The following is a 25238-nucleotide window of genomic DNA, read 5'->3' on the forward strand; positions in this document are numbered from 1 at the left end:
TCAAAAGTCCTGGTCCACCCCCTCACACTTTTCCAGTACTGTTTTTATTGTGTCCTCTTTGTTTTTAAAAATTAATTCTATCATTTCAAAGGTGAAATCTTAGTTTCTAGATCAAAATTTGAATCGAAAAACTCAGATTTCTTGGCTGTTCTGAAATATGTGGATTAAATAGAACAGCAACTGTTTCACATTATGTATAATAGTGGAGCAAAAGGAGAGTTCTATTAAGTTAGCAGTAATAGTAATGATTACTCTTCTTTAAAAAATTAAGTAAATTTCAGTGGTAATTATCAATTTTCAGACACTTCAAATTTTGTTTAACCTTTATTTATTTTTTTTGAGACAGAGAGAGACAGAGCATGAACGGGGGAGGGTCAGAGAGAGAGGGAGACACAGAATCCGAAACAGGCTCCAGGCTCTGAGCTGTCGGCATAGAGCCCGACGTAGGGCTCAAACTCACAGACCGTGAGATCATGACCCTCAACCAACTGAGCCACCCAGGCCCCCCATTTTTCAGACACTTCAAAAGCTAGCAAGGAAGATAAATCTAAAGTGTAGGTGAAGGACTTGGAGGAAGGTTGCCTGCTTTCTTCAGGCTCTGGCTTCACCTCCTAAGTGATGCAGTTGTAGGCAAATTACTTAATCTCCTTGAGCCTTGGTTTCTTCTCTATAAAATAAGAATAATGATAGTACCTTTGTATTTATTGTAAGGATTAAATTGGTTGATATTTCAATAGTGCCTATAAAAATGCCTGAAATATAGCAGGCACTCAGTAAATAATTGTTGAATAAATAAATGAAGATATGCATGAGGGTTGAATAAACAACACCTTAAAACAGAATTGTGTGACTGCCCAGCTGGTAGATACCATAGCTGAGTCTTCTTCTAGGGTTAGCTGCTTGTAAATGATAAGGTAAGTAATAAAGCTGGTAAATGTCATTGGTATGAGCTCAAGGCCTCATTCCTGAAGGAGATGACAGATAAGTGGAGTCACTGCATGGTTGGTTGTGAAGATAACAGCAAGTCTGACAATGCTGGTCGTTTTTACTGCCTGGAATAGTGTGAGACTCATCTGCCAGGATTGCTGAGTAATTAAGATTTTGACTCTGGAGTCATAGGGCTTGGGTTTGAATCACAGCTCCTATTATGAACTGAATTATGCCCCCCACCCCAGTCTACATATTAAATCCTAACCTCTAGTGCCTCAGAATGTAACCGGATTTCAAGATAATATCTTTAGAGGTGATTGAATAAATTCACAGCCATTAAGGTGGGTCCTAATCCAATTTGACTAGTGTCCTTCTAAAGGGAGGAAATTTGGGCACACAGGGAAACACCAGGGATGCACAAGCACAGAAGAAAGACCATGTGAAGACATAACAAGATGGCAGTCATCTGCAAGCCAAGGACAGAGGCTTCAGAAGAAACCCAACCTCCCAATCTCAGACTTTTTGTGATCCAGACTGTGAGAAAGTAAATGTCTACTCTTTAGACCACCCCATCTGTGCTGTTTTGTTACAGTAGCCTGAGCAAACTAAACACTTCAAGCATGTGATATCTGTAAACGTGGGTGGGTAGGTTTCTCTCTCTGAGCCTCAGTTTCCTTATTGGCAGAATGAGGATATTAGTAGGACTTAATCCATAGATTTTGAGCATGAAATGAGATTGACGTTTAGCACAAAGCCTGCCTCACAGGCAGAGCTAAATATGTTAGCTATTATTATTATTATTATTGCTATAATTATAAAAAGTGATCTTTATTATTGCTGTTATTAGTGTCTTCAGAGGGACAGTTATCAGGTTCCCTCCCCATCTGATTGAAAAGTGATTCACACATTTGTTCTGAAACAAAATGTCACATCCTTTTGTAATCACAAGCTTATTTTATGGATGAGAAAACAACCTTCTTTTGAATGATTTTTGGGGTTTGGTAAGAAAGCCTGAATATTTACAAAAGTAAAGTATGACTATCAAACACAATATAATCAGCTTGAAAAAGAAAGTTTATTCAAAACACGAATTTAGATCATGATATTTAGTTTATGTAGTTCATGTACTTGATTCATTTAAGTGAGCATTTTGACCCATTTTAAATTTTTTCAAACAAGCCTACAGTTACAGCTATGATTTGAATATACTCTATAGCATTTAATCATGAAAACTTATTTTAAGTTTTTTTTTTATTGATGTGTAGTTGACATACAATATTATATTAGTTTCAGGTGTACAACACAGTGATTCAACAATTATATACATTATTTGGTGCTCACCCTGGTCATTGTAGTTACCATCTGTCATCATACAAAGTTATTACAATATTATTGTCTACATTCCCTATGCTGTACTTGCCATTCCAATGACTTGTTTATTTTATTTTATTTTTAATTTCATTTAAATTTAAGTTAGTTAACATAGCGTAATAATGATTTCAGGAACAGAATTTAGTGATTCAGCATTTACGTATAACACCCAGTGCTAATCCCAACAAATGCCCTCCTTAAATGCCCATCACCCATTTAGTCTATCCCCCCACTCAACACCCCTCTAGCAACCCTCAGTTTCTTCTCTGTATTTAAGAATCTCTTATGGTTTGTTTCCATCTCTCTCTTTTTATTTTATTTATTTTATAACTGGAATTTTGTTCCTTATTTTCCACTTCATCTATTTCACCCATACCCCTATGCACCTCCCTCTGGCAGCCAGTAATTTGCTCTTTGTATTTGTGAGTCTATTTCTACTTTTTTGTGTTTGTTCACTTGGTATGTTTTTAGGTTCTACATATAAGTGAAATCGTATGATAATTTTTTTTCATCTGACTTATTTCACTTAGCATAATATCTTGTAGATCCATCCATGTTGTTATAAATGGCAAGATTTCATTTTTTATGGCTGAGTAATATTCCATTGTGAATATATACTACATCTTTTTTATTCATTTATCTATCAATAGACACTTAGGATGCTTCCATACTTTGGCTACTGTAAATAATGCTGCTCTATAAACACAGAGGGATGCATCTCTTCTTGTTTAGTGTTTTTGTTTTCTTTGGTCAATACCAAGAAGTGGAATTACTGGGTCATGTTAATCATGGAAATTATTAACCACAGGAACACTAAAAGAAGTTTACACTGAAAAGCATTGTAATGTGTTACTTTCTATAAATGCTTCTTCTAGATATGATTTAGAAGGTGGGTAGGGTGCCGTGAAGAGATTGATGAGGTGGCAGTCCTAATGCCTTAGTTCTAGCCCTGCCTTGGGGTCTTTCTTTGTAAAATCGAGCTGAAAGGGCCAGCCTTGCACACTCCATGATCCTTAAAATAATCGCATGAGGAAATGAACATGAAGATGCTCTGTGAAAATACATTGGGGTCAAGGTTAGCATTACAATGCCAAGTCATGATGATAGTATGTGCCCTTGATGTGATGTGATGAGAATGGCACCTTATCTCTGAGGTCTTCCTCCCCAAAGCCCATACTCCTAGTCCAATCATGAGACAAACTCAAAATGAGGGACATTCTGTTGGATACCCTACCAGTATTTCTCAAAATTGTCAAGGTCATGAAGAATAAGCAAAAGACTAAGAAACTCTCACAGACCAGAGGAAGCAGCAAGATAACGAAATGTAATGCAGTTTCTTGGATGGGGACAAAAAGCATATTGCTGGAAAAACTAGTGAAATCCAAATAAGGTCTACAGTCTGATTGCTAGTAATATATCAATGTGGGTTCTGTAGTTGTGACTAATGTAACATGGTAACATAAGTTGTTAGGAAGAAAGAAACTGGATGAGGGGTATATGGGAAGTCTTTGAATTATCCCTGAAATGTTTATGTAATCTAAAACTATTACAATATTAAAAAGTTTATTTTAAAATGCTTATAATATTTTATTTGGTTATTTCATTTTATTTCAAAGTAGCTTAAAAATTCAAATTCTCACTTTAAAAATATCAGATAAAGGAATTATGTGATAATGTGAGAATACTTTCAGAATAGCAGAGTCAATTATTCGTTTGTCATCTCCCATAACTAGAGTCTCTGCTTTATTATCATTGTCATTGACAAAATTATCTCAGTGCTGAAGAGACCACAGAGCTTATCATTCTTCTCACTTTGCAAACTGAGGCCCAGAATGGGCAGGTGACTTGTCCAAAATCACAAGTCATTTAGTTTTTCGTGGTGGTAAGAATGTGAAAGAAAATATGTTTTTTATTGCATGTAAAGTACTAAGAAATTGAATATATACATGTGTTTGTGTATAAATATGTACATACATAATATATATCATATAGTGAATTATGTATATAATCTTTCTTTTTAATAGAAATAAAATGTAAAAGCTTAAGACAGGCTCCTTAGTGAGTCTGTTGATCTGGTGGGGGTGTTGTTGATCTGGTGTTTAACATCCAGCTAAGTTAAAGAAGGAAGTTTGAGAACAAAAACAAGTAAGTAAAACTGTGTCCCCTTTTATGTGACAGGTCTGCAGGAAGCATTGAGGATTTAAAGGGGATCAGACCCAGTCTCTAACCTTGAGGACTTCATATCCTGGTCTAGGAAGCAAACACCCAAGTGGCTTTACCCTAGAACCTGACAAGCACAGGGGCAGACATAGGTGCCGAGAAAGCTCCAAGGAGAGGCACCTAGTCCAACTACAGGACCAATTTTAAGGAATCCTTCATGGAAGAATGACCACCCTAGATGCCTTAGGAGATAATTGAAGAGTTAGCCAGATGGAGAGAAAGGAGGTAGGGATACCAGGCAGAAGTAATTTGTCCTCTGAGATTGCAAGGAAGGAAGGAAGGGTGTGAGTTTAGATAAAGCAGGGGTTGAAGGGCAATGGGAAGTCAGCCGAGATCAGCCCTGAGGACACCAGTCATCACAGTGAAGTAGGATCTGAGACCGTGTGCTGAATTGAGTGGGCAACTTGGGGAGAGTGATAAAGATTTGGACTGTGGCTGAAGGAAAAGTCAAATGTAAGAAAAGGTAAATAAAGGGCTAGTGAACAATTCTGAGCTGGTTTGAACACAAACAGGGGAATAAGCAATTTCCTTTGGCAGCGTTCAGCTGTCCAAGTGTAGAGAAGGTACAGAGGAAGTGGATCTTGGGTTCAGTACTCCCAGGCAGGATGTGCAGACTATAGGGATCTAAAGGAGCCAAGAATGGCTGGTGTCAGTTGTTCAGTCATCAGCTGTAAAGTCCAGAATCGGCAGGGCAAAAAGGGAAATTGAAGAAGCCAATGGACTAAAAGAAAATTGAGGTAGCAAGACATTTGATGTTTCTCTAGGGATAAGGGCAAGTAAAAAGAAATCTCTTAAAAGAAAATTTAGTAGAAAATAAGACCAATCAATGTATGAAGCTTCTGAGTAAATAAAATGAGATGTCCAGAGAGTTGAGAGAGGCAGAGGCCATTCAACCCAGGTGACACTGACTTCAACAGAGGATACTTGAGGGTAAGAACTTGATGGGGTGCCAGGAGAATGCATCCTGGGTGTTGGTGCTGTTGGGGGTGCAGAATGGCAAGGCAGTAAGGGATGGAAATGTAGCAAGAAGAGGAGATAGGTGGAGATGCCTTCTGCCTAGTGACCAAGGATTACAGAAATGGGAAGAATGGCTAGAAGGGATTGCTTCTAATGTGGCCAGGATGGAATCAGTTCATGTTGAAGGCATGGGCTTTGTGATCAGGCCAACCTACCTCTGTTAACTACAGGCAAGTACATTAACTCTCTAAGCCTCCCTGTCCTCACTTATAAGAGCTTTGCTCTCAGAGGCTATTGTGGCCCTAAAGAAGGCCAAGCGCTTGTACCACAGTAAGTGGGAGATACATACTAGGTGGGAGCCAGTGGGTTTTTTCTCAACTTTGAGTGTGGCTGAGCGTCCTGGTGGCCTGGCCTGTGTATGCAAGGCCTGCACACAGTGGGCAGAGAGCCCCAGTGGGCAGAGAGCCCCATGCTGCTACCCTGGTGCCAGGCAGGGAGAGTAGCAGTGGCAGGTTCTGGTATAACTAAGGGCTCTGGTTTCAAAACCAGTAAGCAAGAGTTTAATATTGAAGGCTGTTTTGAGATACAAAACATGGGAGAAGCCAACATCCCAAATCATTTCTGTAGATATGTGTTCTAAAAACAATTCCCTTTGTGTCCCTGATTGTTTTCCAAAGGGCTAATCTCTTGTCCACAGATAGGGGGGAGGCATAGACACAGTAGGAAATAAGGAGAGGGGAAAGAAGTTGAATTGAGGAAGTGGCAAGAATAGAGATGAGAAAAACCTGTGTAGAGGCAACACTGTCAAGTGAACTCAGTAGAATTCCATGGCTCTGGGCTTAGATTGTGTTTATAAGGAAATGGCCATTCATGAGATCCATGGGGTCTTTAATTCTCATTATATATAACATGTTGGTTATATTTATAAAATAGAATCATAACTACATCTGGAACCTTTACACAGAAATTAAGGTTGACGTATGTGCCAGATTGATTTATATTCTCTGATAAGATGGTAAAGTAAAGATTTATTTTACTTTGCACTCTTACAGCTTGGATTATTATTCATACTTTATTTTGCAAATTGGTGGTAACCCAACTGCAGCCAAATCAAGAGTTCACATGCCAAGTTTTGGTCTGAAAAAGTTTTTGCATCCAATATATATTTGGCCACAAAAATAAGGAGATCGAATAATAGAAGAGAAAAGAAAGTGCTTTATGTACTTTGGAGGTCAAAACCAGATGTGAATAGGGTTCTCATGGAGTGTGGCTAGCTAACATCTGGTAATCCCTAATGCATTTCACTGTCCATTTGTAAGTTTCCCCCAATGTTTAATATCAACAGCTATATAGGAACGTAGTGACTTGCACAAAGAATAAAATTTATAGATATCAAGGACAAAGCCAGAAAATTACTCTGTTCTTGGCATCCATCCTTCCTGGGCAAGGACTTCATATTTTCTTTCTGTTGATGCTATGTTTAATAAAGCTATGTGATTGGTTCGGTTGAGACTGAGCTGAACATGTTTTGTTTTGTTTCTTCTCTACGACTCAGTGACAAAAGAAACATAAAACCTTCTGCTTACTTTAATCACAGACCTCAGGTTTCTTCTATGAAATCTGAAGAAGAATTGAGAAAACATCCCCAGAAGGACTAGTTGTACCTACAATGGGGGAGGAGGGTGAAAAAAAGGTGGTGAGGAATGTGGATAATTTAGCTTATTTTCTTCTCTTGGCACACAATCCGATTTCTTGTTCCCTTTCAAACAACTCTCTTCTACAAAGACAACTCCCATTTGCAATGAAATTTGCAGATGACAGCTGACCTGTCTGCATTTCTGACCACAAAGGTTAAAGATGGTGGGGGTTGTGCTGCAAAGCAGATGAAGAAGTTACGATTCTTATTGCTAAATGCAGTCACTGAGATTGGATATATATTATCCATCTCATCCACAGATCCATATTGCATTACATAAATTAACAGTAATCTACACATTCCTTTGACAGAGCAGGCTGGGCTGCAGAATTGCTGGATTTGTAACTAATTCAGAGATGACAGCAAGGTGTCAACTTGTGTGCCTACTCAGGTCCACTGATAGTGTCTGCCAGGAATAGGAGACATTAGAAGAATCCCAAAGTTCTTCACACGCTCTGTGGGAAAGTGCCTTGTTGGTAGGTTTGATATGTTTGCCAAAGAGTAAGCATGGAGGGTAGCAGCATATGATCCCTGGTTTAACCAAAAGAGATTTGCATAATAAGATCTGTTTCCTAAAGTTGGGAATTTTAAATTTAAGATCAGCCTACAGTAACAAATGAACATGTGTATTATGCAGTAATAGTAATACATCCAATCATATGATCATGCTTTGTATCTTCAGAAGAATTTTCACATGAGACTCTAAAGTGATTTCATGAGATAAAACTGGGATGTATTTTTATCCCCATTTCCAAATGAGGAACTGAATTTCAGAAAAAAATAAGCAATTCATGCTAGGTCATGCAGCCAGTAAATTAGAGAATTTAGGAAATATTTTGTCATTATTTGAATATTTTGTAATCACTCAAATTTCTGACTCAAATTAGGAGTCAGAAAACTGTAAGAACTATGGCTAGATTTTCTGATTCCTAAATTGTGCAACAACAAACTGTAACCCTGACTACATAGGAGACATTTACAATATATGTGTGCATCCACGATTAAATGACAATAAGTTGGAGATAGCTGACCTTTGAAAGGTAGGGATGATTGTATCAGTCAACTTCTCCAGAAAAAAATAAATAAAGAGATTTATTATAAACTGTTGATTTGTGTGATGATGGAGGCTGGCAAGATTAAAATCTGTACAGTTTGTGTCCCAGTTGGAATCTAAAGAATGGCAGGCTAAAGAACCAGGAAGAACAGATGTCCCAGTTTGAAGGCCATGAGACAGGAGAATTCACTCCTACTTGAGGGAGGTCCAGACTTTTGTTCTATGCAGACCTTCAACTGGTTGGATAAGGCTCACCCACATTATAGAGAGCAATCTGCTTTACTCCATCTATCAACTTAAATGTTAATCTCATTTAAAAACACCCTTACAGAAAAACCCAGAATAATGTTTGATTTGACAAAAAATCTGGGCCCATTCAAGTGGACACATAAAATTAGTCACCACCAGGGGCGCCTGGGTGGCTCAGTCGGTTGAGCGTCCAGCTTCACCTCAGGTCATGATCTCGTGGTCTGTGAGTTCGAGCCCTGCGTCGGGCTCTGTGCTGACAGCTCAGAGCCTGAAGCCTCCTTCTGATTCTGTGTCTCCCTCTCTCTCTGCCCCTCCCCCACTCATGCTCAGTCTCTCTCTGTCTCAGAAATAAATAAATCTTTAAAAAATTTTTTTTAATTAGTCACCACCAGTCCACCCTTGTCAACTTGTCACCCTTACATTTCTCCTTAAACCATACTTAACCTTAAAATAAGGTAAATAGCAAGATCGTTCTTCTACCTAACACAATATAACTATCCTGAGTACAACCCAAAATACTCTAACCCTTTTCCCAGAAGAGGAAACAAAACCCTTGAGTGATATTTACTCTTCTCTTTGATATCTCATAACTTAAGTACTTGGGAAATCAGATGTTATAGACTGAATTCCCTCAAAATTCCTGTATTGAAACCCTAATCCCCAATGTCACTGTACTTAGAGAAGACTTTTAAGGAGGGAATTAGAGTTAAATGAGGTCATAATGGTGGGACTCTAATCCGTTAGGACTGGTATCCTTGTAAGAAGAAGAGACACCAGATCTCTCTCTCTTTCTCTCTCTCTCTCAATCTGTGCATGCACAGAGGAAAGACCATGTAAGGACACAGCAAGAAGGTGGCATTTGCAAGCCAGGAAGAGAGGTCCCATCAGAAATCAACCCTGGAGACACTTTGTTCTTGGATTTTCGGCCTCCAGAACTGTGAGAAAGTAAAACTCTGTTGTCTAAGACCCCAGTGTGCGTTATCTTTCACAGCAGCCTGAGCTGACTACTACAGTGATCAAGCCTAACCTGAGATATTTGTTACTATCACAGAAGAGGGAATTTATTTGAAGTATATCAGTCCAATTATTGTCTGTATGTCTTAAACCATTCCATTAAACTTCCAGTCTGGGCACAAACCCTAAATGAGGCTTTTTTTATAAAGGGTATCTGAAGACATACTTTCCTGGTATTTTGAGGGCTGGATTGCAAATTATAAATTTCTAAATCTTCCCATGTTTCTTCAACAAAATTTCCAATAGTAGGAGGATGACTGTGAAAGAGAAGAGACAGTCAATATTATGGGGTGTTTACCATATGTTGAGCCTGGTAGATAAAATGGGGGAAAGACACAATTTATCCCCATCCTCAGGTACTGTTCTAGTGAGTGCCTTAGATTCCAGGGTGGGGATAGAGTATTTCTTCCTCTGAATCTTTTTTTTCTAATTTTATTTATTTATTAGGTGGGGGAGGTGCAGAGAGAGGGTGAGAGAGAACCCAAAAGAGACTATGCACTGCTAGTACAGAGCTCAATGCTGGGCTCAAACCCACAAAACTGTGGGATCATGACCTGAACCAAAATGAAGAGTTGGATGCTTAACCTACTAAGCCACCCAGGTGTCCCCTTCTTCTGAATCTTTAAGCTGTCATGGTAAAAAAAAAACACTGATTTTAAAGGGCTTATTTGGAGGGTCTAGCAGAGACCCCAGCTATGCGAATAGGCTTAATTGGAGGTTATTCCTCTCCGGCTGTGGGAATGATGCACTTATCATCTTTGGCCATCACCAGGAGTAACAGATGCCCTAGTTTGATCACCTTCTCAACTTCATGCCACCAGCTGGGCTATAAAAAGTGTGATTTAGGTCTGAGGAATTTGCCATCAAAGACAGCGTGTGTGTGTGTGTGTGTGTGTGTGTGTGTGTGTGTGTGTAATTTAAAATTTACTTAAATTATAGTTACAGAGCCAACTTCTAATTTGTTGCAAGGCCCATGTTTGTATGGAGGTGGTTTTAATTCTTTGGACTATTTTTTGACAAAGTTGAATAGAGAGCTCTTGAAATACTTTCAATGTTAATATAACACCTTTATGCAGTATGTCTTAAGGAAAAGCCAAACAAAGGCTGGTCTATAACAACACTAGGTGTTTCAAATTTTCACTGTGCTGCATTCATAGATTTTGGAGATGGCCTATGAAACTGTAAATAAAAGCAATACAATTTTTCTGTGAAACAATTTCTGAACTCTCCAATAGGTACAATGTTAGATTCATTTAATAGATTGGTACAGACTTTCCTTGGGGAAACTAAAGGTTTTTTTTTTCCCCTCTTTCTGTATCAAAAGTTGATAAAGCAGAAATATTGCACAAATTCCATGGCTACAGAATCTTTTCTTTTTATTGAACAGCAGTTGTGGTTTGAAGAGTAACTCTCTTCAGAAAATTGTGGAGACTTCATAGCAACGGCTGCAGCTATTTGGACTTGCCAAATTACCTAATGGAATAGGTAAGCTTTATGTCTTTAAAATGACCCACTTTTTTTTTTCTTTGAAGCCTCTGGTACAGAATTTTTCAGCCCATAATATTCTTCAATTGAGTATTGAGTATGAAATTGACTGTAATTCTTAGTGTTTCATCTTTTCAAACCCCCAATATAGGGGGGAAAATTGGAATTTTTTAACAAGCCCACGATCTAAGAATGCTGCCTATGTTTCCCATAGACCCTTAGGAAAAATCATATATCAACACAGCTACGGCTAAGTTACTAACTTCTATCAACTTCTACAACAATGACGACAACAAATTCCCAAGGTTGTGGTGGTAAAATGAGTGATGAATGATGAATGGAAACAGTAGGGAGCAGGTTAACAGACAGTGGTACTCTTTACAAGAAGTTCAAGAAACTTCAAAAATAGCCTATGATCCAATCCAATCCAATTTTGAATCAAGGACATTTAAGACAATTTTTATCATTTTCTAAAACTACTAAGAGTTGAAAATTTACTCACATATGAAGATATCCTTAGTGGAATTAGCTAAACATAGATTGTAATAAAAGAAGATCTTGGTATGGTTGACCATATAAACCTATCAAGAAATTTGGAGGCCAGAGTTGAGGCTCGGGCATGTTAGCATCAGAGGTAGATGACAGGTCCCTTTCCTCCACATTTCAAACTCCCTCTGTATCCTTTTGCCTCTACTCCCAGCTCCCAGTCTCACTCCAATTGGACCCAAGGAAACTTGTTCTCCTGCCTTTGGAGAAAAAGAGACTGTTTATTCTTCCCTTACCACCCTACTCTCACACTGCACATTCCCCACTAGTAAACCTAGTCATGCCCCAGGCTTCTGTGGGACCCATAAGTCTCAGAAACTTGAATTCCATCCACAGCAGGGATGTAGTTTGATGGGAGGTGAGTGTAAAATGAGAGACACATGGTAGGAGAGCCACTACAAAGAGGGCCCTGAGAGAAATCATTCGCCAAAACTGATGAAGAGTTCTGGCTCTGTGAGTCAAACTCAGATAAGCAGTCTGAGCAGGTGAGGGAAGAACAGTCCTGTGTGCTCTACAAGGTGGTTCTGTAACTCCCGCCCTGAGTCACCTGCATGCTTTGGGTGAGTACCACAACTAGCCATCACTAAGGAAACAGGTCACTCCACCATGGCACATCACCTGGAAGCATAGGTGTGAGAAGGGAAAGGCATTCTCCTACTATCTTTTGGAAGAAAACCAAAGAGCCAAAGGCAAGTGGCGATGGAGCTGCAAAGGCTGTGTGGACCTGATGATGCTCCAGATGAGGATATCAGCAGGTGATCAACACCACCGCATGAGTAGCCAGAGCAAGAGCCCCAGTCAGTCAAAAGGACACTGACACTCAATAAAGTACAAATGATATGCAGGGCATCCACCTGCCCTCAGGGACTTGAGGGAAGACTTTTGATGACTATCTGCAAACTGGAGAGCCACAAAATCCACAAGTCCAGGCAACATTTGAGTTTCTTACAACTTAAAACACATTTGATCAAAACTTGTTTAAGATTATATAGGGCGCCTGGGTGGCTCAGTCAGTTGAGTGTCCGACTTCAGCTCAGGTCACAGTCTCACGGACTGTGAGTTCGAGCCCGGCGTCGGGCTCTGGGCTGATGGCTCAGAGCCTGGAGCCTGCTTCTAGTTCTGTGTCTCTTTCTCTCTCTGCCCCTCCCCCATTCATGCTCTGTCTCTCTGTGTCTCAAAAATAAATAAACGTTAAAAAAAAATTTAAATTCTGCACTCCTAATCAAATACGATCCCTGTGAATTAAAACTTGTGCCTTGACGCCAGAACCCACAGTAGTATAAAGACAATAGTTGAATTCTGGGAATAGGAGGTAAGGAGAAAGAGTAGAGGGTTGAGGACTTAGCCTTTGGGAATGCTTGTAGTTAGGCAGTGGAGGGACCCTAGGAGAAGCAAGAGCTCAAAGCCAGTCCCCAACCCAGTTGTTTATAGTAACCAGTAAAAATACTGATGCTTGTGTATACTTTAAATATAGAACAAAGTGGACTTACATGGACATATAGAGAGATGTACATATATGAATGAAGAATTTCTTTCTCTACATAAATCTATATAGATGATAGATAGATAGATAGATAGATAATAGATATCACAAATGCATATATGTGAGGTAACAGCAAGAGGCAGGAGAAAATAAAATTTATTTTATTTTAAAAGAATTTATTCCCTCTGATTCCTTCCAGTGTCACCCCATTTCTACCAGTGACTCTTTCTGGGATTGCTGCTTCAATCTGATGGACTTTGTTTCATGGCTCAAAGCTTTGTCTGGGCTTCTTGTCCTTGTTCCTACATGTAAGCTTGAAGGAGATAACAGCTTCCCAATGGTACCGATCCCAGGGTGCTTTAGCACCTTGTATGGACTCCTTTAATTTTACCAACACCTTTGTAAACTGTTTCTCATTAGGCTTGTCTCAGTTAACCTTTTGAGGGTTCCATCTGCTTCATGATGAGACCCTGAGTGTGATAGGATCCATGTTCTTGTTGATTTTCCTATAAGACATCCAAGTGAAGATATAAATAGGCAAGCAAAAATGAGTCTGGAGAAACCCTAAAGCTGGGAAAGTTTGGGCTAGGGAAAATGACATTTAAGAATCTTCAGCATACAGATGCAGAAGGGGATAGGTATGACCTTTTAGTCTTGGGGAAAGCAAGCCTCCCCTCTCACAGAACTGCCCACTGTCTTGAATTACCATCTTTCTGAATTCAAGGCAGTCTTGGACTGCCCCACCCTCACATTCAAGAAGCCTGACATCTCGGATTAAAGCCTAAACTAATTACCATCCTCCTTCTTAGTGTCTGTCAAGACTAATTTCTCCATGCCTCACATCACTGTTTACCTTGCTTATGAACAGAAGCCCAAATTTCCCAGGCATCCACTTTGGCCAAGGCTCTCATCTCCTTACTGCTGTGTAAATCCCCATAATATGAACTGATTCCTCTCTCCCCTTCAAACTCTTTTACTTGAAGCAATTTTAGATTCTTAATCATATATTTATTTAGTCTATGCCCAAAATGGACTATTCAAAAAGATGGCTAACATTTGTCCAAGAAGAGCACAAAATAAATTCACTTAAACCATTTGTTCATAATTACAATAGACACAATGCACTTCATCACTGAACAAACTCCATAATAAACATTTGGCTGTGGGGACAATGAGGCAACTTATACTGATCATTTCTTTACTATTTTGGGTTTACACTGACATACATGGCCACAGACAGTTAATTGGATCTGTAAATACTCCCAGTTAAGTTTAATTAGTTCTCTGTGCAGGATCTAAGGTTATGATAGTTCTGGTGATAATTTTCAATATTATTTATTTAATTCTACAGGATGTTTGTTTTAAAAAATTGACCTAGAATGTGCTCTGAGAGAAAAAAAAAAAAGAAAAAGAAATTGGATAAAGGAGTGAGAAATAAGAGTATGAAAAGATTAGTTACTCTGTAAAAAAAAGCCAATATGATTGTAGAAGTATTAAAATCCCTGTAGGAGATTTACAGAGAAGTCTGCCCTGGATTAGAATTTGATATCAAATAACTTAACTGAAGTCATACAATTTCTGTGCCATTTGTAGTTGAGTTAATAGCATATGTTCCTGGAGGATTACAGCCAATGATTAAGGAAATTAGGTTTTGTTTGAATTTAATTTAGTTATATAAAGCTGCTACTATAATTTACAGCTTTGATATTTAATATTTAATAACCCACATCTTAGAAGAATACTAGATATAGCTGTGTCATTATGCCTTGAAATATTATTCCCATAAGTCATTTATATTTGCTGGCTGATAGAGATGTTCATCAACTAGATGGACTCAACAGGAGTCCACTGATAAAGCCACTGCAGTTTTACAGTTTGCTGAGTCCCTTGTACGTTTCCACTCCATTTCCCACACCTGTAACTTACTGAATCATAATTTATCTGGCCGGTCAATTGTCATAATAAAGAAACATTGCAGCCTTACTTCAGCAGCCAGCTGTAGGAATGACTCAACTCTGCCGCCTTTCTCTCACATTTTATGTATCTGTGTCATTAAAAACCATAGGAATTTCTCTGTGACTATTGCTCCCTCAATATTTTTCTTTCTAGTTTTTCTTTCATTGCTTTGCCACACTTTTTCCGTATCCATCTCCTTGACTTTTTGCTCCTTTTATTCCTTCATTGTTCAGAGACTCTGTAGTAATAATCTCAATTTCTTTCCTGTATAGATCTGTATCTCTTTGTAGAAACTGAATTTTTTCCTCTAATTTATAAAAATTAATCTGGAATTTCTGGCCCTATAGATTAGCATCTAAACATTCCTAATTTTTTACTCCCTCTATATTTATACTACTTCAACTGCTTTTCTCCTTCAGGGCTTGTGATTTAAACCTTTTATCTCCTTTATTCACATGTCTTTTATTGTCCTTAAGAATCCTTCTCCTCACTGTTCTGGTTAGTTTTGTTCCTCACAGTTGCTTTTACTTCTTAGTTTGCACTTCCTTCAAAGACAGGTCAAGTCAGCCCTTCAGAAAATTCACAAGGCACAGTCTCTAGACTCAAAGATTTTAAAGTCTGAACAGAGAATTTACTCAGAAATACCTACCCTAACAATTTATTATATGTATATAATATATATGTATATATAATATCATATAACTAATATAACAATATGAAACATACATATACATATGTAAATTATATATATTCATTATACATTATACATATACAGAATATATATATATATATTCTATATTCATTATACATTATATATATACAGAATATATATATATATATATACACACACACACACACATGCACACACATATATTCTATACGTAGATGGCAAGGAGTAGAAATTTATAGAAATGAAATAGTTAAAGTTGGACAATACTTAAACATGCAAGTTAAAACATCAAGAGTTTGTTTGAAGGGAATGAAGAAATACATTAATGCATTATAAGAAATGAGGGTTTTTTTTTTTATGCTTTCCTGCCAGCCCTCTAAAAATTTCAACTTCGTGAGCACAATTAATGATGATGACGATGATAATAATAATAATAATGAAAACATAGTGATTAAGCACTTGGGTTCTTTTTTTTTTTTTATATATGAAATTTATTGTCAAATTGGTTTCCATACAACACCCAGTGCTCATCCCAAAAGGTGCCCTCCTCAATACCCATCACCCACCCTCTCCTCCCTCCCACCCCCCATCAACCCTTAGTTTGTTCTCAGTTCTCAACAGTCTCTTATGCTTTGGCTCTCTCCCACTCTAACCTTTTTTTTTTTTTTCCTTCCCCTCCCCCATGGGTTCCTGTTAAGTGTCTCAGGATCCACATAAGAGTGAAACCATATGGTATCTGTCTTTCTCTGTATGGCTTATTTCACTTAGCATCACACTCTCCAGTTCCATCCACGTTGCTACAAAAGGCCAGATTTCATTTTTTCTCATTGCCACGTAGTATTCCATTGTGTATATAAACCACAATTTCTTTATCCATTCATCAGTTGATGGACATTTAGGCTCTTTCCATAATTTGGCTATTGTTGAGAGTGCTGCTATGAACATTGGGGTACAAGTGCCCCTATGCATCAGTACTTCTGTGTCCCTTGGATAAGTTCCTAGCAGAAGCACTTGGGTTCTTTAGTTAGATTGGCTGGCTGGCAATCTTGGCTTTGCTGCTTTATTACTGTGTGACTTAGGATAATTTCCTTAACCTCCCTCTGTCTCAGTTTTAAAATGTGTAAAATGAGAATAACAATAGTACTCTGTTGACAAAGTTGTTGCATAAAATTTATAAAATGCTCAGAATCCAGTGTCGGATATAGTAAACTCTTAATAACTATTCAATATTGTTGTTTATTATTATTATTGTTACCGCTAATGCAAAATAAAGCACTAATTAGTAGGAAATAGTGGATCGAAGTGAACATTATGAAACAAACAACCATCCTGATGTACATCCTAATTGTAAAGTCATTTACCTAATATGTATCTTTTGACATTATTTTGCTATTTTTCTGGAGTTAAGAATTCTTAGGCATTCTTTGGAGTAGCTCCCAAATAACACAAACTGAAGTCACCAGAACAATATCAACAACCATTCTTCCTGGCTAAAAATTGGTCCACATGAGGAATTGAAGAAAAATCCTGCATCAAGCATATTTGAGATACAAAATATTTTTCTTTTTAAAATTTCTTTTTTAACTTTTAATTTTTGGTAACTGGAGATAGTTGCTTCGAATCCTACAGAGCTTGGAGACCTGGTGGTTGTTAAAATTTTCAACACAAGAACTAGAGAAACAGTACATTTGTGCTAATGTAAAAAACAGTACCATAAAGCAACATCCAGAAGTAGATCAAAAGCTCTCACAACTCAGGTTAGAATTCCATAATTTATTTTAAGAGAATTCACTGAGCATTCATTGAGTGCTGGCTATAGAGAAGTCACTGGATTTTCCCCAGTAAGGAAGTTAAAAGCAGAAGAGGGGGTAACTGAAACAACAGTTCTAATCCTTAAGACCTAATACAAAGGAAATGACAGAGTTTATTGTGTTCCACTGAGTCATGAAATACACCAGAACACTCCACGAAAGGAAGAAAATTCAGATTGATCAAGGAGAGAAACAAGATTGACTTTCTCTAGCTCTATTTTTATTTATTCACAAACTGGACCCAATAGCATACTGGAAATGGTAAAAATCTACATAGTGACTAATACCAAATAAAACATCGCCAGCTAAAGGGGATTATGGGCAGAATCTACAAGATATAGAAAGACAGCAGCAGGGACAAGAAATCTAAGTTTAAGTTATCTAAAGGAGAGAGGACAGTGATGGGCATTCCTGGGAACAGATTGCCAATAGTAAGAAATAAGGCAGTAGAACCAAACCTAATAGTTATAAGGTTTTGGGAATTGCCAATGGTTTTGAATCAGGAAATTTGGGTGTGCATCACAGCCATGCCATTTATTAGCTCCCTGATCTTGAGCAACATTAAGCCTGTGGAGTTTTATTCTCTAAGTAAGGACAACAGAAATAATAGTACCTCTATGCATTACCACCTTATAGGATTTGAGGCTAGTTAAATGTAAGTATACTTTGAAAGTATAAATATAAATATATGAAAGCATAAATTAAATTTATACTTTTTATACATATAGCACTATTGGAATATAAATTGTTCTTTATTTAAAAGAGAGAGAGCATGAATGGGAAGAGAGGCAGAACGGGGGGAGAGAGAGAGAGAAAGAGAGAGAGAGAGAGAGAGAGAGAGAGAGAATTTTAAGCAGGCTCCATGCTCAGTACAGAGACTGACACGGGGCTCCATTCCACAAACCTGGGATCGTGATCTGAGCCGAAATCAAAAGTCACATGCTGAACCATCTGAGCCACCCAGGTGCCCTGGAATGTGAATTGTTAGTATGATTCTGCCTTTGCTTGAGTTTTCATTGGTGAGGATATTACTTTACTTAATCATGTTATTTTATGAATTGTTTAAAGGGAACTATCTGTCCAATACATGAAAAAAAATCTAATTTCTACACTGGTCTTAACTATATCCCCTCATGCATCACAATTAAATTTAATCCTCTATCTAATGTTATTTCTTCAAATATTAAATGATAGCTATCATGATATCCTTTAAGCTTTATATTCTATCTATTAGAGAGGAAAATTCAAGGATTGGTTCAGTTATGTAATGACATTAGAGCTCTGGATTGTGTCTGGTTCCATTATTTACTCAAAATATGATATAGTTTCCAGGCCCTGGAAATCCTGGTCATTTTCTGCTAGATTCCCTTAACTTTAATATCCTTCTCAAAATTTGGAGCCTATATCATTGACAGACTCTTGCCTAGGTACACATTCCCACTCCTGTTGACCTTTCTCTTTGCCAGCAGAAGCCTGTTTGGTTCTGGTATAGGAGGGTGGTGTGCTCAAGAAAAGCAGCCTCCCTTAGCCTTACCCCCAAAACCAAGAGGTGAATATTAACAAGTTTAAGCCAATTATGGCAATTTTATTACCCTGCCTTCTTCACAGTCATGTGATGGAGTCTTGGCCACTGAGATATAAAAGGAAGTCGTTAGGGGGGCTTTTTAAAAAGTTCTCACTCCTTAGAAAAGACCCTAGGAGGGGCGCCTGGGTGGCTCAGTCTGTTGAGCCTCCAACTTTGGCTCAGGTAATTATCTCACAGTTTGTGGGTTCGAGTCCCACATCAGGCTTCGTGCTGACAGCTCAGAGCCTGGAGACTGCTTTGGATTCTGTCACCCTCTTTCTCTGCCCCTGCCCCACTCACACTCTGTCTCTCTCAAAAATAAACATTAAAAAAAAAAATAAAAAAAAAAAGACCCTAGGAGCACCTGGGTGACTCAGTTGGTTAAGCTTCTGACTTCGACTCAGGTCAAGATCTTACAGTCTGTGAGTTCAAGCCCTGTGTCGTGCTCTGTGCTGACAGTTCAGAGCCTGGAGCCTGCTTTGGATTCTGTGTTTCCCTCTCTCTCTGCCCCTCCCACATTCGCACCTCTGTTTCTCTCTTCTCTCAAAAGTAAATAAACATTAAAAAAGCTTTTAGAAAACTTCCAAGTCCAGGTTTAACCCCTATCCTGTCTGTGGGAAGCTTGTTTCTGAAGTTGTGAAGTTTGAACCTACTACAGAGAACTAGAGATGATGGCAGGAGAAAAGTCAAGGTTATTGTAAGGCCACCAACCCATAGCTCCTTATCCATGAAACCACTGAATTCACAAACATTCATTTTTCCCTTTTCCAGACATTCTTATGCAGGATAATCAATTGTAGTCATTGTTTAAGCTCCATTTAAATGTGTAGCAGAATCTGTTGATTCCCCAACCCATCCCTTCTGCCCACCTGAAATGATCTGTTGCTATAACAGCTAGTTGTCAACACTCTGATGTTTTTCTAATCAAATTCCCACACCTCTTCTCTTCCTGAAGGTGCAATGATGAGATGGGAGAGGATAAGTTTTAGCCTCTGCTTTCTAACCCTCAATCAACAGAGAATGGGATTTAATGGAGTTAGGGATCAAGCCGCTCCACAGTCTGGTGGGACATTTCTGAAATGCATTATACACCATTTCTCAGAGGAGTCCAGCAGAATCCCAATAGCCCAAAGCAGAAACCCACTTAGTAACACAATCTTTGCTGGCTTATTTCCATTCTTTTGCTCACCCTTTCTCCCCTCAAATTGCTTTCCTTGACCTTGGGATCACCTTTTAAATAAATTTTATGTGCATAAGACCTTGTCTCAGGGTCTATTTTTGAGGAACCCAAATTAAGACAAGTTGGGTATTGTATGACTTGTAGCTGAAAGCGTTCTGGTGCAAATGTGGTAGAGTACTACTGCCCAACAGAACTTTCTGTGATGGTAGAAATGTTCCATATCTGTGTGGTCCAGTATGGTAGCCATTAGTCACATGTGGCTATAAAGGTTGTGAAATGTGACTAGTGTGAATGAGGAATCGAATTTTTCATTTCATTTCACTTGAATCCACTTAAATTTAAATAGCTACATGCTGCTAGTAGCTACCATATTGGCAAGTACCGTATTGGCCAATTGTGAATCAAGTGAATGAGAGAATTGCCTCCTTATTTTTTTAAATGCCAGAATTCTATTCCACAACCATACATTTTGCGCAGTGAAGACTCATATTGCCTAGGCTTTGTGAAGAATACAAAGAAGAACAACATAAGCACCTTCTGCTTTCTAAAACCCAATCCAGTCAGGGAAACACACTAACATCTAAATATGTAAGAACAAGATACATGTTGTAAGAATGGTATAAACAAAGCACTATGGGAAATAAAAGGATGCACAATTAATTTCTGCCATAGAAATCCAAGAATACTTCACTGAGGTAGCATTTGAGCTGAATCATGAAGATAAATACAGTGTCTTTAGGGGGGACAGGAAAAGAATTACATTTATAGATAGAGAAAGGAAACATAGGGAAGCAGTACAAACAAGAAGGAGAATGCAAGTGGCCCAACAAAGCTATAGAACAAAACGTCAGGTGAGGCCGAAAGTACACAGAGCATTGCATTTCATGTTAAATACACTTAACTTTCATTCTATGAGGGATAGATAAGTCTTCAAAGTGTTTGAGCACAGGTGGTGATGACTGTTTGTTAGTAGCATAATTGGTTATAAATAGGAATAATTGGAAACTCAGAATTCAGTTAGAAGTCTACAACACCAGTCCACATAACAAATGGTGTTGATGTGAACTCTGTCCATAGCATTGAGAATAAAAACAAGAGGCAGGTTCAGACTTACCTAACACGTAGACGTGCTAGGTCCTGACCACAAACTGAAAGATGGTTATGAGACCAGAGTTGGAGATGGCAAGAGACTCAGGGAGGGATGAGGTTTGGGGGCAAAAGATACACGGACATGAAAGAGGTGCTCAGTAGACAACTGGACAGACAAATGCCAGGTGTTGGTGGTCAGCTGTGTCAAAAGATGCAGAGTATGAGCAGAAAGAATGAGAGAAGCTCTTGAAGTTGACTTGTAGCTCAAAAGGATGAAGAGTTTGGAAAAACCAAAGTGAAGCAAAGGGAAGGATTAGCTTTTGTTTTGTTGTGCTTTGTTGTAAGAACCACAGTATTCTTCTAGCTAATGTTGGGTAAGAGATGGGCACTGTTTAAGTTCACTTGTTGATTTGACTCATTATTTCAGGCTACTGAGTTTATTTTTTGACTACCAGTTACTGCACAGAAAAGTGACTGTGTTTTTCCAGTTGTTTGTTTTTGTATTTCTAGCCTGGGTGCATTATTTAAAATATAAAATAATTGAATACAAGGAAAAGCTAATCACTTTCCTGAAAGAGGAAGTGGTATTATAAAAATTGTGTAGTGGATGCTGTGGTACACAGCCTGTACTGTGGTACTGTCAGCTCCTAGCTGAGTTCTTTTCCAGGAACTATCCTTGGCCTTGACCACTATACTTCTTCCTTGGAGGCAGCCTGTAACCATTTACTGGTTGATGTAGCACTTTTGTTTCAATCCTGGTCAGTTCGGCAGTATCATCTCAGCACTTAGCTCCCTCAGGGATCAACTGAAGCCTGTGTTGGAACTTCGTGGCAGATCAGCTTCTCCATTGCACCCCTCACCCAGTCTCTCCCACGCATTATTCCCAGAGCACTCCCAATCAAACTAGGTGCACGCAAAGCTCCATCTTGATGTCTGTTTTCCTGAGGAACCCCACTCAAGGTGAATTGCAGAACAAAACCTTGGTATTTTTTTGAACTGATTTCTGATTTTTTAATTTAATATTATTTTTTGAGAAAGAAATAGAGAGAGCGCAAGCAAGGGGAGAGGGGCAGAGGAATAGAGAGAGATTCCCCTGCAGGCTCCATGGCTCAGTGCAGAATCTGAAGCAGGGCTCAATCCCACGACCCTGGGACCATAACTTGAGCCATCTGACTGAGCCACCCAGACGCTCTCTGATAAAACCATTTTAGATATCATTTGAAGTATCAGGATTCTTTTTACATTTGAAAAAGAAGATTAATGAGGTTTTTAAAAAGTTATGTTAATTTAATCAGCATGGTGCTGGTGCAACAATATGGAGACAAATGAATAGAGAGAACAGATATCTCAGAAACAGATCCTCCTGTACACAAGAATTTATTATATTATCAAGGTCATTGACATCACAAAAATATGGTAAATATTAATGGCATAACATTTAAAGAGGAAAGGAATGACTATTCAGTAAATGGTGCTGGAAACACTGGATAGGAAAAAATATTTAATTCTTATGTATTTAAATAAATCCCAGATGGGTTAGCTCAATTTTGCCAATAATCAAGGAAACAAATTTGAACATCCGTGAGATATTGTCTTTGACTTGTCATATTGATGAGGACATGGGGATAAAAGTGCCCTTATATACTGTTAGTGGAAATGTAAATTGCTGCAGCTTTTGAAGGGCAATCTGATATGTATTATGAGAAACTTTCAAAGTGAAGGGCAATCTGATATGTATTATGAGAAACTTTCAAAGTGCATATCTTTGATTTAATTTATTAAACTTTTAAATGGAAGAATAATATAAATATTAGGAATAACATATATACATGAGAAACTTTATAAAATTTAAGAGTTTTTACAAATTTATTCACTTGTGCACATGTAAAAATAAGCATGTGTAATCACATAACCACCACCCAAATCAAAATATGAAATGCTTTCAGCACTTTAGAAGTCTCCCTGGTGTTCTCTCCTAGATAATATTCCCCTCTCAATAAGTGAGTAAGACAGACACATTCTCTCATGGAACTTATGGTCTATTGGGGGAGACACTTTTTTTTTTGAGAGACAGAGTGTGTGCACATGCATGCATGCGAATGGAGGAGGAGCAGAGGGAGAGGGAGAGAGAATCTTAAGTAAGTTCCACACTCAGCACAGAGCCCTACGAGGCAGGGCTTGATCCCACTATCCTGGGATCATGACCTGGGCAGAAATCAAGAGTGAGACATTTAACCCACTGAGTCACTCAGGCACCCCTGAGGGAGATAAATATTAAGTAAATAATTACACAAGTGGTTATTAACAATTTATATCAATATTACAGTGAAAAATTATAAGTGCAAAAAGAGAAATACTATGTATATTGGGGAAACTGAGGGAAGACACATCAGAAGAAGTGATATTTAACATGAAAGATGAGAAGGAGTTAGTTAGGCAAGGAAAGTGGGGAAGGAAAAAAACCTTAAGGAGAGGGAACAATGTGTGTTCTGAGTTGGAAAAGAGCTTCCAGGGTCTGAGAAATAAAAATAGTGTTGGTTAGCACAAGTCAATGAAGGAGGCTGCAGAAACAGACAATAGCCAAACCCTGCATTAATAAGCTAGCAAAAGGGGCGCCTGGGTGGCGCAGTCGGTTAAGCGTCCGACTTCAGCCAGGTCACGATCTCGCGGTCCGTGAGTTCGAGCCCCGCGTCAGGCTCTGGGCTGATGGCTCGGAGCCTGGAGCCTGTTTCCGATTCTGTGTCTCCCGATCTCTCTCTGCCCCTCCCTTGTTCATGCTCTGTCTCTCTCTGTCCCAAAAATAAATAAAAAAAAAAAAAAAAAAAAAACGTTGAAAAAAAATTAAAAAAAAAAAAAATAAGCTAGCAAAAGATGCTTATTTATACCTAATCGTAATGGAAAGCCACTCTATGGTTTTAAAGGAAAGTACAACTTAAAATGATCATTTTGGACCACTGTGAATACAATGGGTTGTTGGGAAGACAGTGGAATTTGCGAGACTAGAAAACAAAACGAAAGGAAACAAAAAATAGAGAATTCCAAATGTATTTTGAAAGTTGCCTCTACTGAGCTCAATGACCAAAAGGATGAGAAGGCTGAGAACAACAGAGATTTAAATTTATGTAAAAGAAGAGCTTTGAAGGATCTACATAAAACTGCTGGCTATTACCTCTGCTTTGGGTTTGGATGAGGGAGAAGGATTGAGGTAGAGTTTCACTTTCTACTCTGTACTCTCCAAACTAAAATGGTGGTGGTGGTCATGATGATGGTAATGGTAGCTTCAAGTTATTTATTATTACCTGTGATTAATTGCCTTATTTAAAAGAAATAAAGGAAAGGTCATTAATTTGACTTCATAAAATAATTTTTATTCTATAAATTAAAGATAACATAATTCATATTAAAAAGCAAAGTATAAAACTGAAAGCAATATTACTACAAGTCTGATAGTGGATTGAGATAATTATTGAGTGGATTGAGTCAAATTATTAAGGTTTGGATATTTTCCACACTAATCAACAATTCACAAAAGGATAGAAATACTTTTCCTAGCTTTATTGAGATATAATTGACATATAATATTGTGTAAATTTAAGGTATTAAGGTTATTGATACACGTTTCAAAATGATTACCACCATAGGGTTAGCTAACACCTGCATCATATTACATAATTACCATTCCTTTTTTGTAATGAAAACATTTAAGATCTAATCTTTTAACCACTTTCAAGTACATAGTACAGTATTATTAACTTTCTTAATCATGCCTTACATGAGATCCCCAGAACTTACTCACCTTAGAACTAGAGTTTGTATCTTCTGTCCAACATCGCCGCTTTTCCCCAATCCTCCAGCCCCTGGTAACCACTATTCTACTCTCTGTTTCTACGGCATTTTTAGAATCTACATATAAGCGATGTCATACAGTATCAGTCTTTCTCTGACTTATTTCACTTAATATAA

The 25238-nt window shown here is 38.2% G+C and overlaps 1 long non-coding RNA gene across 2 annotated transcripts; it reads right to left on the minus strand.

Annotated features, from left to right (window-relative positions):
- Positions 1-492: 492 nt before the first annotated feature.
- Positions 493-25238, minus strand: LOC121037501 (uncharacterized). 2 transcript variants are annotated; one of them, XR_005793790.1, is made up of 4 exons: positions 25072-25238; positions 9658-9748; positions 7065-7142; positions 493-667 (listed from the first exon to the last, which is right to left on the minus strand). It is a non-coding gene; the product is annotated as an uncharacterized LOC121037501 (long non-coding RNA). The 2 variants fall into 2 exon arrangements; XR_005793791.1 differs by lacking the exons at positions 493-667; positions 7065-7142; positions 9658-9748 and adding an exon at positions 13150-13511.

The sequence above is a fragment of the Herpailurus yagouaroundi genome, unplaced genomic scaffold (assembly GCF_014898765.1).
Source record: "Herpailurus yagouaroundi ecotype Mexico unplaced genomic scaffold, PumYag 163, whole genome shotgun sequence".
Classification (NCBI taxonomy): Eukaryota; Metazoa; Chordata; class Mammalia; order Carnivora; family Felidae; genus Herpailurus; species Herpailurus yagouaroundi.